Source organism: Symphalangus syndactylus, chromosome 15, assembly GCF_028878055.3.
Source record: "Symphalangus syndactylus isolate Jambi chromosome 15, NHGRI_mSymSyn1-v2.1_pri, whole genome shotgun sequence".
Lineage (NCBI taxonomy): Eukaryota > Metazoa > Chordata > Mammalia > Primates > Hylobatidae > Symphalangus > Symphalangus syndactylus.
In genome coordinates, this window is record NC_072437.2 from 23319316 (window position 1) to 23333949 (window position 14634).

At 40.4% G+C, this 14634-nt stretch overlaps 1 protein-coding gene and 1 long non-coding RNA gene across 2 annotated transcripts in view; both read left to right on the forward strand.

The window, feature by feature from the left end:
• The window catches only part of HS6ST3 (heparan sulfate 6-O-sulfotransferase 3), an 807361-nt gene that overhangs the window by 97496 nt on the left and 695231 nt on the right, over positions 1-14634 (forward strand). The gene's annotated exons all lie outside the window — the stretch shown is intronic.
• The window catches only part of LOC134732637 (uncharacterized), a 242452-nt gene that overhangs the window by 2133 nt on the left and 225685 nt on the right, over positions 1-14634 (forward strand). The gene's annotated exons all lie outside the window — the stretch shown is intronic.

Genomic DNA, 14634 nt, shown 5'->3' on the forward strand with positions numbered 1-14634 from the left:
AGATCAATATTGTCACATCATAGAAAATATGTAGCTATGGCTAGCACTAATATGGTATTAAATCCAGGTATTTATACTGTTTTATTTGGGGGAATCATTTTAATTAAGCAAGAATGGAAAATACATTTCAGTTCATTTTTCTTCATCTATAATTTTCTATAAATAAAATTTCACGACTTGATTAAATCTATAGGAATTATAAGACTGTAAAAGAAATGAAAATTGATTATTTTTATTATTATTTTAATTTTAATGATCTTTTTATTTATAGTTTTATTGAGTTTTCTTTCAGAGAAGCTTATGAACTGTAGTCTTAAAGTCTTAAAACAGAGTTCGTGAGTGGGGGCTGAATACAGGATGGGGAAATAAGTCATGGGGGTTGTAACAGAGTCAACAATAGCAGATTCAAACTGAATTACATTTAATAATGAATCTAAGTTCCTGTGTTATCCAACCATTAATTTTCAGTTGGACACTTGTCACTAGGTAAGGTAAAAATGACATTCTCTTGGCTGGGACTTCCCTGTAGCATGGATCTAGGATGTAGGGCTATCTCTCGACTGAGTTATTTGACATGGAATTTATCTGTGAAGTCCTCATCTTGAGGTCTGCACTTTCGTTTTACCATTCCAGAATCAGGACCCCCTGATTCTTCTGGGGGTCCAAGAATCAGCCAACATTTGCTGCAGTAATAACTGTCAAATCCCAGTGGCTTACACCAGAGAAAAATTGCTTCTTGCTTATGTTACTTGTGGCTGTGGATTGGCTGTGGCTTTTGCCCAGGCTGCGGGATGACTATGGGTCAGACATTTCTGGACCCTAGACTGAAAGGAGCCACTCCTGTCTGGGACCTCTCATTGCAGTGGTCGTGAACCCAAGAGACTAAATCAACTACATGATCAGATTTAAAGCCGGGGCATCATGTTTGCTCACAGGGCTTTGGCTGAAACCAATCAGACGGCCAATTCCACAGGGTGGGGGTGGGGCAGGGACAGGAGAGTAGATATTTGTGAGCGGTCGTGCAGCCCACCTCACATTGACTCAGATCTTCTGAATCCACCTACACGTTAGGGAAAAAATGAGATGGTAAAAATTCGTAATATATTGTAAATTCCCTCACCTGGCATTTATTGAACCATGTAGTAGGCTGTAAACGTTAAAAAGATAAATGGCCCACAGTTGATGTCCAATGGAAACTTATATAGTGTTTGATAGGATCATATGTATTTGCAAGTGACTACAACATATCCATCCATTCATTTGTTAATTTGTACAATAAATACTTAGAAGCATTTACTGTTTTGCAGGTACTGTTCTAGGTGCCAGCTCCTTTGCGTTCTTATTGGGTCTCTGCCTGGGCATTCTCCTTCAGTCCCCTGGCTTCAGTTACCATCTGTATGGTGGTGACTGAACCCATTCTCGGGCACAGACTCTGTCCTGAGCTGCATATTAACTATCTTCTACATGGATACATGTACTTTTATTGGTTTATACCTCTCTAGTACCTCATATTGAAATCAAACTCCTTGCACTTCCCCAAACTACTCTCCCAATGAGGTCCCCACTCACTCATGCAATCAGTTATTCATTCATTCATTCATGGCATTCAACAAATATTTACTGACTCCTTACCTTATGCTAGGTGCTGCTCAAGGTGTTGGAGATAAAGCAATGAACAAAACAAGCTTCCTGCTTTCCTAAAGCTTACATTTTGAAGGTAGGGAGACAGCAGGAAGCAGGTACCAAATAATAAAGGAACTAAATACAGATAGTGAGTGAAAATACTGGGAAATAAAAATAAAATAACAGATAGGATAGTTAGGGAAGTCCTTGTGAGGAGAGGTGGCGTTTCAGTATGGACCTGAATGGAAAGAAGAAACCAGGAATGTGAAGAGCTGGAGAAACTCTACTTCAGGTACAGGGAGCATCTGGTGAAAATGCCGGAAGGTGGGGCATGCTTGAAGAGGGCCAGTGGGGCTGAGTGACACAAAGCCTAGATGGGATTGGAGAGGTGGCCAGGACCCAGACATGATAGGCTGTGAAGGCCGCAATCAGTGTTGTCCAAGTGTGATGAGAAGCTGTTCATGTGGCTCCATCATCAAGCCAGAAGCGTGGTCATCATTCTTGGTTCCTGTTTCTTCCTCATTCTTATGTCTAATTAATCTTTGTGACTTTCTGTTTTCCAAAAACTTCTCAGTTTTACCCAGCTCTCTACATTCTCACTGCTACTTCCTCAGTCCATGCCATCACCATTCATGGCAGCTTCTGACTGTTTTTTCTGCCTCTAGACTTGCCTGCTTCCAACCTGGTCTCTACCTCACTGCTAGAATGACCTTTCTAAAATGCAACTTTGATCAAGTCCATTCCAGCATAAAGACATTCAGTGCTTCCAATTGCCTTGTGCTCCAACCTCTCTCTTCTTTGCTGCACATACACAAAAGAGCACAGTCCTACTGTGCTATAGTCCTTGTAGTTCTCTGAATGTATCACAATCTCTCTCACTTTTGTGACTAGGAGTGCTTAGTTTTTGTACATTTTGTTTCTTCTCCATTCCTGCACCTGGATAACTTCAATTACTCCTTCAAGGCCTAGACGCAAGTAGTGTTTTTCTTCCCTAGCAACCCAGTCTGAGTTAATTACCTCTCTTATATGCACTTACTGCCTCTTGAGTTGTTCCTTCCTATTTTAGTATCACTCCATATTTTACTCATCTGTCTTTCCCATCATGGTGTGAGCTGTTTGTCTTATTTACTCTCCTATCTGAAAGGCCTAAAACGGTGCCCTAGTACTAGTGGATGTTTAAAAATTTTTGTCAATCGAATGAATATATACATGTAATTCAAATGGCCAAAGATGTGAAGACAGAGGATCTTTTTCTCTATGGGTCAACCAGTGCTTTGTAAATAAAACATGCTATATAAAAGCTATTTGAATTAAGTAAAGTGGCAGGATATAATATAAGCTGTTTCTTGAAACCTAAGTACGGTCAGGCATATGGAAAGAAAAAGAGCATTCTTTCAAGTCAGAGAGCGTAGCAGCTTAGTGCAGTGGAGAGAACATTGAGCCACACAACACCAGAGTTTGACTCTTGTTACTCACTGCAAGGCTTTGGCCAAGTAATTTACCCAGTGCATACTCAGGAGCCAGAGACCTGGGTTCAAATCTGACTGTGGCATTTACTCATTATGGCCTTGGGCAAATTACTAATCCTTGCAGGATTGCTGTGAGGATTAAAGGAGATAACAAAAGTGCTTAGAAAAGTGACTGGCAAATATTATTACTGTTATTATTAGTACTTGAATTCAGATATCAATATTTTCAAGATATATAATGTTGACCAAATAAGATAATTTTTTTTCTATTATAGATACTTATTTTACTTTATTTTAGATTCAATGGATACATGTGCATGTTTTTTACATGGATATAGTGCATGCTGGTGGGGATGGACTTCTAGTATACCTATTACCCAAATAGTGAACATTGTATCCAATAGACACTTTTTCAACCTTTGTCCCCCACCACCCTCCCCGCTTTTGGGGTCCCCTGTGTCTATTATTTCCATCTTTGTGTCCATGTGTACACACTGTTTAGTTCCCCCTTTTAAGTGAGAACTTGGGTTATTTGGTTTTCTGTTTTTCATTCTTTTTTTATGGCTGTGTATATTCCATGGGATATATATATATATATATATATATCACATTTTCTTTATCCAGTCAACCACTAATAGACATTTAGGTTGGTTCCAGGTTGGTTCCATGACTTGGCTGTTGTGAACAGTGCTGCGATGAACATGTGTGTACTAGTGTCTTTTTCATATAAAGGTTTATTCTACTTTGGGTAGATACTCAATGGGATTACTGGATCGAATATGATAATTTTTAAGAAACATGATGGATAGTAAATTAGTATAGAAATAGAATGAGTATAAAGTTGGGAAAAAGTGAAAAATGGTGCAATATAAGGACGGGTTGAAGGAAAAAGTTTTTCTGAGCTCTCTGAGAAGTGTTATTGCAGTCAAGAGTCTTCTGAGAGATCTTGGAGTGTCTGTCAGCCTCCTTGATTGCTGCTGTTCCTCTCTCAGCAAATTGCAGAGCTGCCAAGTCCATGACTTCCTTGATGCTAGTCCTGTCTCTAGCACTTCCTCTCACCCTTCTGATGGCATTGGCTCCAGGTTTCTGTCCAAAGCGAGATGAGAGAAATCAAGGTTGCTGAAGCTCAGAGATCTCTTTGCTTAGGGTTTAGGTGGGATCTGCTAAATCCAGGGGATTTTCCCACCTCTGTCTTGTTCCTGAACAAAACCACTCATGTTTTTATTGCTGGAGTAGCGTCATCTTCTCAAAGCCGAAAGAAATAGGAAGGAACATGGCTTGACAGTTCAATTCCATTCCATCAGCACTTTCAGCTCCCACTGCATACTTGATTCTGTATTACTTGGGGATGTCATTAAGATAGTGTAAATAACTAAAATGGGGAAGAAGTGGTTGAGTAAAGGCAGAGGAAAAGAAAAGTGAAGGGGACTTTGGTATAAGCTTTCTAAGAGAGCTATGAAACATGATGGGGGAGGCTAGGGATAAAAAAATTCTGAACTCTCAGACAGCGATCCATTTAAACAGGTCAGAGACTGTGTTGTGGATATGTCTTAAATATTTAGGGTGATACTGATTATGGGCACACTCTTCACAACGAGCAGATGTTACAGATTTTGAAAAGAAATCTGAGAGGAGAAAAAGAGAGAGAGGCAGGCTGAAAACAATAATGATGTAGCCTATGTCTTTAGAGTTGGCAGTTGCTTTGATAATATTTGAATGTACATTGCATAAGTGTGCAGGGCATTTAGAAAGAGGAGTAGTGAAGTTTCTTATGGGATTTCATTAAGCCCCTTTCTAGTCATCTTATTATTTTGAAAATTGAATCAACTCTTTCAGGCCACCAGAGCTAATTAATACTTTGGGTAATCTGCTACTTCATTAACTGGAACTCCTTGAGGAACCCAGAAAGCTTCCAAATGTGCATTCTAGGAATAATTATGCTGCTTTTCAGTAATAATAACAACAGACATGAGTTATCGGACATTTACAATGGGCTAAGCACTGTCATCTGAGCTTTGTGGAATTCTCTTTTAATCTGCACAATAATCCTGTGAGTAGACATTTTCCCCTGCCCATTCTCAAAGCCCTCGTCTCCCTTATTTGCCGCCATTCCACATATTGCAGCTGTTTTTCTGGCATCCTCATTTCATTGTATATACGATATTGGGAAACCAGGAGGATACAAAAATCTGCTTGTAGGAAATGCATTGTGTCTGCCTAAACCTGATTGCCAGGAAGCTAAACCAAAGAGCCATATGTGAAATAGACAGAATGCATTTGAAGATATTTAGCCCTGACCTCTGAATTTTTAACATAATCCCTTTAGAGAAATTATTGTCAATTATAAATTCAGGGAAGTATGGAGGTCTTTATTTTCTAGACTTATCTTGGTACCCAGAAAATTCATTTTTTTAAATTAAAAAAAATTATTTTCTCCCAGCTTTATTGGAGTGTAATTGACAAAATTATATATGTTTAAGATATATGATGTGATCTCTTCATATACATATACATTGTGAGGTGATTATCATCATCAAACTAATTAACACATCTGCCACCTCACATAGTTACTATTTTTTGTGTGTGGAGCAGAGGATACTTTAGCAAATTTCAAGTATACATTATTACTAATTATAGTTACCATACTGTACATTTGATCTCCAGAACTTATTCATCTTGTAACTGAAAGTTTGTATTCTTTGACCAAATCCCACCTCCCCCACAAGCCCCTGCCATCCATTTCACTCACCCCCAAGCCTCTGGCAACCGCCTTTCTACTCTCTTCCTATTAGTCTGACTTCTTTAGACTCACATTGTTATGTTCCTCTTATTTCTTTTTATTCCCTTTAGCCTTTCTTATAACAGTTATCTATCATTTCTATTAGGTAAATTGATCCCATTTCCAAACTTTAATTAACATTTTGTTATTGATTAGACTTAGAGGTCATGTGCTGCTCGTGGAATTAATGTGAATATTATTTTTAATGGTTATTTTAAAATGCAATTTCATTGATTTCAGATGTAAAACCATTACTCCTTTCAAGAGAGCAATATGTTGGGGGGAAAATGATGCTTTCACTATTACTAGTTCAAGATTTGTCTGCTAGTTTCAAGGATTTTCTTTTTTAAAATATCAAAACTAAAACGGGAAACAAAAATAACATTAACAGACCCACGTAGGAAATTATATTATTTGAGGATGTCAAATTGGAAGATGGAACATGTTTTTTTTGCAGACTTCCCTGTTTCCTGAAGATAGCAATGAATAACAGAGAAAATCTTTAATGCCATCTTTGAGCTTTTGCTTGATAAAAGGAACTACTGTATAGCTTCGAAGGTTTTTAAAAAAACACTCTTTGCAGAAATATTTTATCCTTTCCAGAGCATCGTCTCATCTCTGTGCATAAGTGCGGTCCCAGTGGCCTGCTTAATCCATCTTCACAGCCCTACGTATCTTCAAGCGTGTGCATAAATTCTATCAGGAAGGAACTACGACCTCGTCGTGAATAACTGCAGACAACAACTATGTGTGGGACTCTATTGCTTGATGTAAACATGGCCCTGAGTGATCACTCTGCAGTTTGTCTTTTAGGGTTATAAGGGTGGGAGTGAGCTCCTCAGCTTGGTAGCCGACACCATGCACTCAATAGCAAGCATTTGCTGTAGAGTCAGTACCTGAGACGCATTGCTTGGCTATTACTGTCAATTATCATCTACTCTTATTCACTCCAAGTGTTCACAGATGGCAGAAAGTAATTCAGAGCCCTTTGTGCCTCAGTTCCCTTGTTTGCCAAACTGGGATATTCTTGTATCTCTCACATAAAGTTATTATGTGAGTAAATGAAATAAAACACCCAGAGCATCTTAAACAGTACCTGACATGTAGTAAAATATGTGCTTGAGGCCGGGTGCGGTGGCTCAAGCCTGTAATCCCAGCACTTTGGGAGGCCGAGGTGGGCGGATCACGAGGTCAGGAGATCGAGACCATCCTGGCTAACACGGTGAAACCCTGTCTCTACTAAAAATACAAAAAATTAGCCGGGCGTGTTGGCGGGCGCCTGTAGTCCCAGCTACTTGGGAGGCTGAGGCAGGAGAATGGCGTGAACCCGGGAAGCGGAGCTTGCAGTGAGCTGAGATCGCGCCACTGCACTCCAGCCTGGGGGACAGAGCAAGACTCTGTCTCAAAAAAAAAAAAAAAAAAAAAAAAATGTGCTTGATAAATGTTAGTTTAAAACATTTTTTTTTCTGCTCTTAAGAGTAGGCTTGAGTTCATAAATCCCAGGAACCAAACGATTTCTTTCTATTTTACATCTGCTTTTACTTGTGTGCTTTTTTCCTCAAGTGTAAGGCACCATTTTGTACTCTTGCAGTATGTTCCTGAGAGCACAGATGTGAGTGAAAGTGAAGAGTGATTTAGTATGAAGTGTCACGCTGGGTCCGCACATCAGCTGCTTCCTCTCTGCCACTGGCTGAGGCAGCCACAGCTGGTAGCCCATAGGATTCCTGGTGGCCACCTTCTACCCTCCTACTCAAATCTCTTCTTATCTGGTATCTGCCATCCTTGTTGCTTCAGTTTCGTAGCTGGTCTGGCCCTCTTGGCCTCGCCTATTTGGATTGTAACCCAAGTGTATAGTCTGTTGGGAGTTTGATGGGCATCTCCTAAGTGTCTCCCTCGAGAATGTCACCTCTGCTGTCGACTTTTTGAAAGGTAAATCAAACAGGAGGGGAAAGGTACTGCATTGACAGAAATCCCCACAATAGCCCTATACCGTGGATATTGAGTCTTCTTTTGGACAGTTGATACAAAACACCATAGAGAGAATGAATAACTTCTCAAGGCCATGGGACCAATGAATGCTTTGCTGTGCTTTGAGGAGCATGCTGATGATGACTGTGACTTTGGTAACTGTTTATGTAGCTCAGAGCAGGGGCTTAAGAAGACATGGGTGTGCAGAGCTCACTTGCAGCATGCTGATGTCACTGGAGGTAGAGCTGTGCTAGGTGGGCAGCAGTCGTGGAGGGACCTTTCTGAAGAGACTCACCAGTGACATAGTTGGCTTCTGTCCTTCTCTTGCTTTGTTACAGGACCCCAGTATTTAGCTACTGATATTGCCATAGGGCAGAGAGCTTTATTCAGCTGCAGCTGCATCCATGGCATCTGCTGATCCACTCACAGCCTTTGTTTTTCAGAGTCAGGAAGTGCCTTCCTTACTCCAAAATGCAACTTTCTGACCAGTGTTTCTGCACCATCCTGAGGTTTATATTTCTGGCTCTGCTATTCTTTCTCTGTGTGACCTCCAGATGGATCTATGTGATTCACAGAGGACTGGCTCATTGTCAGTGACATGACAGGTGATTGAAATGTATTTGATAGATGATAGAAATTTTCTTTAGCATTTAGGGCCAAAGTACATCTGTATTAGTCCGTTTTCATGCTGCTGATAAAGACATACCCGAGACTGGGAAGAAAAAGAGGTTTAATTGGACTTACAGTTCCACATGGCTGGGGAGGCCTCAGAATCATAGCAGTGGCAAGAGAAAATGAGAGAGAAGCAAAAGCGGAAACCCCTGATAAACCCATCAGATCTCCTGAGACTTAATCACTATTGTGAGAATAGCATAGGAAAGACAGGCCCTCATGATGCAGTTACCTTCCCTCCCACAACATGTGGGAATTCTGGGAGCTACAATTCAAGTTGAGATTTGAATGGGGACACAGCCAAAACATATCATTCTGCCCCTGGTCCCTCCAAATCTCATGTCGTCATATTTCAAAACCATTCATACCTTCCCAACAGTCCCCCAAAGTCTTAACTCATTTTGGCATTAATGCAAAAGTCCACAGTCCAAAGTCTCATGTGAGACAAGGCAAGTCCCTTCTGCCTATGAGCCTGTAAAATCAGAAGCAAGCTAGCTACTTCCTAGATACAATGAGGGTACAGGTGTTAGGTAAATACAGCCTTCCAAATGGGAGAAATTGGCCAAAACAAAGGGGTTACAGGGCCCATGCAAGTCTGAAATCCAGTGGGGCAGTCAAATTTTAAAGCTCCACGTGATCTCCAGCTTTCACGGGCTGGGGTTTTGTGTCTGTGGCTTTTCCAGGTGCATGGTGGATCTACCATTCTGGGGACTGGAGGACAGTGGCCCTCTTCTCACAGCTCCACTGGGCAGTGCCCCAGTAGGGACTCTGTGTGGGCGCGCTGACCCCACATTTCTCTTCTGCACTGGCCTAACAGAGGTTCTCCATGAGGGCCCCGGCCCTGGAGCAGACTTTTGCCTGGGCATCCAGGTACTTCCATGTATCTTCTGAAATCTAGGTGGAGGTTCCCAAACCTCAATTCTTGACTTCTGTGCACCCATAAGCTCAACACCATGTGGGAGCTGCTAAGGTTCGGGGCTTACACCCTCTGAAGCCACAGCCTGAGCTATATGTTAGCCCCTTTCAGCATGGCTGGAACAGCTGGGACACAGGGCACCAAGTGCCTAGGCTGTACATAGTGCGGGGACCCTGGGCCTGGCCCACGAAACCACTTTTTCCTCCTGGGCCTCTGGGCCTGTGGTGGTAGGGGCTGCCATGAAGGTCTCTGACGTGGTCTGGAGACATTTCCCCCGATCTTTGGGATTAACAATAAGCTCCTTGCTACTTATGCAGATTTCTGTAGCTGGCTTGAATTTCTCCCCAGAAAATGGGTTTTTCTTTTCTGTCACATAGTCAGGCTGCAAATTTTCCAAACTTTTATGCTCTGCTTCCCTTATAAAACTAAATGCCTTTACCAGTACCCAAGTCATCTCTTGAATGCTTTGCTACTTAGAAATTTATTCTGCCAGCTACCCTAAATTATCTTTCTCAAGTTCAAAGTTTTACAAATCTCTAGGGCAGGGGCAAAATGCTGCCAGTCTCTTTGCTAAAACATAACAAGAGTCACCTTTACTGCAGTTCCCAACAAGTTCCTCTTCTCCATCTGAGACCAACTCAGCCTGGGCCTTATTGTCCATATTGCTATCAGCATTTTGGGCAAAGCCATTCAACAAGTCTCTAGGAAGTTCCATACTTTCCCACATTTTTCTATCTCCTTCTGATCTCTAAACTGTTCCAACCTCTGCCTGTTAACCAGCTACAAAGTTGCTTCCACATTTTTGGGTGTATTTTCAGCAATGCCCCACTCTCCTGGTACCAATTTACTGTATTAGTCTGTTTTCATGCTACTGATAAAGACATACCAAAGACTTAGAAGAAAAAGAGGTTTAATTAGATTTATAGTTCCACATACCTGGGGAGGCCCCAGAATCATGGTGTTGGCAAGAGAAAATGAGAGAGAGGCAAAAGTTGAAACCCCTGATAAACCCATCAGATCTCGTGAGACTTATTCACTGTCATGAGAATAGCATGGAAAAGACCGGTCCCCATGATGCAGTTACCTCCCCCTAGATCCCTCCCACAACATGTGAGAATTCTGGGAGCTAAAATTCAAGTTGAGATTTGAATGGGGACACAGCCAAACCATATTAACATCTAAACACTAACAATATATAAATGAATGTGCTTTATAGAGTTAAAATAGGGCTTTGGCAACATGCAATTGTATTCTCCATGTACATTGTGGAACAATTATGGTGAAGGTGAGATTTTGTATATATGATATTAGATTGCTTTACTTAAAAAAGGAGCAACCACACAGTACATCTTGATAGTTACCTATTTATCCCTAGGACTTCAATTATATTAATTTAAAAATTAATTATAAGCTTGCTGGATGAAACTTAGCAGGCTATTATGTAGCCAAGTGCCTACTCAGCATTAAATTCATTTTAATAACTGAGTATTAGCTATAAAGAAATGAGAACCATTAAATATCTATTGATTTTTGGGGGGTTTTGATTTCTGCATTGCTTCTGTGTATTTCATTTCATTTTTAATTTTAAAATCTAGACTATTCTTATTCTAAGACAAAGCCGAGGCTCTGGCAAATTGTAGCATACTTTATTTTAAATTTTGACTTGAATTGTAGAAGATAGGCCTACCAAGAAACAACCCATTTACAATTTTATTCATTTTTTGGCTAGAGAAAAGCCTAGGAATGCCTCTTAGCTAGTGTCATAGTCAAAGGACGTGCAGATTCTGGCTTCATATTTTTTTTATATAGCTTGCTAGCAGGCCAAATGAGAATAAGATTAAAATTAAACTTCCTCAGACTAGCCACCAGCCTTGGTAGCTGACTTCTAGACTCTTTTTAGGAGCGGAAAAATATTTTTGACACTGAAAATGAATTACATCCATGTTTCAAGTCTCCAAATAGAATGTCTTCAAGAACTATAGGCCATACTTAGTTCTAAACAAACACTTAAAATGAACTTCCCTTATGATAAAGTATCAGAACTGAAATTTGCAAAGATCATTCAGCTGTGTGCCCCAATATTTCAAAAATGTCTGGCATAGTTGGAGGTGGAACCAAGAAGTGGGCTTAACCATTGGAATTCTAATAGTCAACTCTGCAATGGCTGCCCATTTCACTCACAGTAAAATCTCATACCCTGCAATGGCTCTCGAGGCCCACATGATACAACTCCCTTATTTTTTGGAACTTATCTCTTATCACTCTCCCCTACTTTCTTGACTTGAGCATCTTTGCTATTTTGACAGGCCTGGCATTCTCCTGCCTTAGGACTTTGCACTGGCAATTCCCTCTGCCTGGAAGGCTCCTCTCTTAGGTATTTTACATGGTTAATTCCCTTAAGTCCTCTTTGTGCTCCAATACTGCACTCTCATAAAGCATACCTTGACTATCCTATCTAAAGTTGCAACTTGGCCATCTTTCCTCTTCTCTCCCCAGACCATGGCATACCTAGTCCTCCTGACCCTGCTGTAGTATTTCATTTTGGCACATTTTATAACTATATTATTTTTTCCCATTTGTTGTGTCTCTTGCTTTTGGATATCTTCCCCCAAACTACTTGAGGGCAAGAATTTTTGTTTTGCTCACTAATGTATCTCAGGTACCTAGAACAGTGCCCAGGTATACTTTTGAGTGGATGACTACAGAATATACCTTACATCATATTCAGAATGCCTCTCATTTCAAATTCCTCCCACTTTAGCTTTTGTTTAATACATGATCCTACTTTGCCTCTGGACTGTAACCCTCCTTCATTCCTAGCCTGATCCCACCATCCCATTTTTGTGTGTGCTCTAGTGCCACCCTTGGGCCTGTCAGGACAGAGCCCAGGCTAGAAAACTTATGGCTGTGAGTTCATGGCAGGTGGCCATGGTATTCTTCCTGGTTATCTCTGAGATTAGAGACACAGTTGATAAACGACAGCCTGCCAGGCATCTATTACTACATCCCAGCTCTGCATGGGAGTGGGTGTGCCTCCCGCAGATGGCTGTATGCAGATGCACCTGTTTCACTCTGAGCTCTGGCATGTCTCAGAATTTCTGACGACAGGGGCTAAATAGATGGATCGATTTGGGGCCTGATTTAAGTGGTGAAATTCCTCGCCTCAAAGGAAGCTTGGCCTGCAAAATGGCATCATCAGAATTTCAGATGAGAGCTGAGCTGCTTTCCAATTAGCTTCCATTTCAAATTTCTAAATTCCTTGCGTAGAGGAAGCCATCCTAGATTAGGCCAGTTAGGATAATGATATCTTCCACCCCAGGTTTCTGTGACTAATATTGGTCTTTACTTGTGAAGGCCACAAAAAATTTAACAAAATAGCAACATTAAAAAATTGATATTGAAAGTAAAAGTTCATTATTTTTCATAGAGAGTTATGTTTTCTGCCATTGCATGAATAATGTTACATTAAAATTTCATTCCTGTTGAATTGGATTCCTTCCAGTGCTCAAGGTATATGACTCTAAGAGCCATATAATATGTGGTGTTAGCACTCTTCTTAGAATGTAAGCTTTAAATCTGCATAGAAGAATTCTAAAGAATGAGCTGAAGATTCTCTATATCCCCTGCTTTTAGAACGTTCAACAAGTACCATGTGAGAATTATATGAATACATTTTCATGAAATTGATGAGGATGGATATTTAATATTTATTAGGTACTAAGAGTAGCACAGTTTCATTACATTTTTCAATGTAAAATAGATTTCCATCTATATAGTCATTGAACTTGTTAGTGTTGCAAATGTAGAAAATACTTGTTTGTATCTTGTATGTGTATGTATATATATCTTATATATGAAATAGATTATTTGTGCCAAATATTGGATGCTTATTTCAAAGGAACTGGGCCCTTAAAATTAAGAATTTGCATATTGTGAAATAAAATGAAACATTTAGTCAAAATTAAAATTGTGATGAGTTTGAATATCCAAACCATCTTAATATAGATCTGTTTTAAAATAAGCACTCCAAGATTAACACCTGCATGTTGCTGACTACCTTGATACATTGCAGTGGCTATAAAAAATGATTCTATCCCCTAAATCCTCCTTTTAATGTCTTTTAAAAAATGAATTGATCTGACACCAATGAAACTTTTTGTAATGAATCACACCAGATAACTGCATTTTAATGCCTTGATGCCCTGTGAAATGATTAGAGGGGGTAAAGGGGAAATGTATTTTTCTTATTCAGGTACTTCTCACATCCAGTTGAAATTTCTGATCAAAGGTTTTAATGCTTTCTAGCTACTATCCCTTTTGCATTCCAGGTCCTTTTTATGTAACTGCACTGATTTCATCAAATGCCTTTATTCCCTGCCCCAATCATCTATAACCACTGACACTGCTGTCCTGTCTCTCAGTGATTTTGCACGTCATCTCTTCCATCCCACCGTGCCATGGCTTCCTGCTCACTGCCCTGTGATCATTTGTGCTTCAGCATCCCTGATGCAACCCCAAGAAGTTGAATTGGAGTAGCTGCTCTCATGCATCTGCAGCTGCTCCTGGCAGAGCTGCCCGAGAAGGCAGACCACTCTGATTTATGTTCATTTCTTTCCATCATCTTGACCATTCCAAGAGCTCTCAAGGATTTTTCACCTCTCAAAATTTTAGGAACCTATCTCACAGGTTACATAAGGCAATCCTGATGAGATTCACTGGGGATTTGTGACTGACTTGCCCATTATGGAAATGACTCAGGTCCACAGAATGGAAAGTCTGGAAGCGGTTTCTGAAAATTATCAGTCCTGCTCTTTGTTACTGTAGCTCTGACTTTTTCAGTGTGTGATAAACTCCAAGATGAACTGAGGGAGGCAAATTTATTCTAGGTTATTGAGAAGGTTCAACAGACTCATCAGTGATAAAGGTCTCTTCCCATTCTTTCAGTTCTTCAACTCATTCACTGATTCACTCACTCCCTCACTCATTTACTCACTCCCTCACTCATTTACTCATTCGTGTTACTGTCTGCCTGTTACTTATGGCACCAGCGATATTTCTCCATATAGAAGCATGTTGGGCTGGACCTCTCACTTTCCGTTTTAAAATATAAACCTGGCCGTAGTCCGTTTGGGCTGCTATAGCATAATACAATAGACAGGGTGGCTTATAAGCAACAGGAATTTATTTCTGACAGTTCTGGAAGCTGG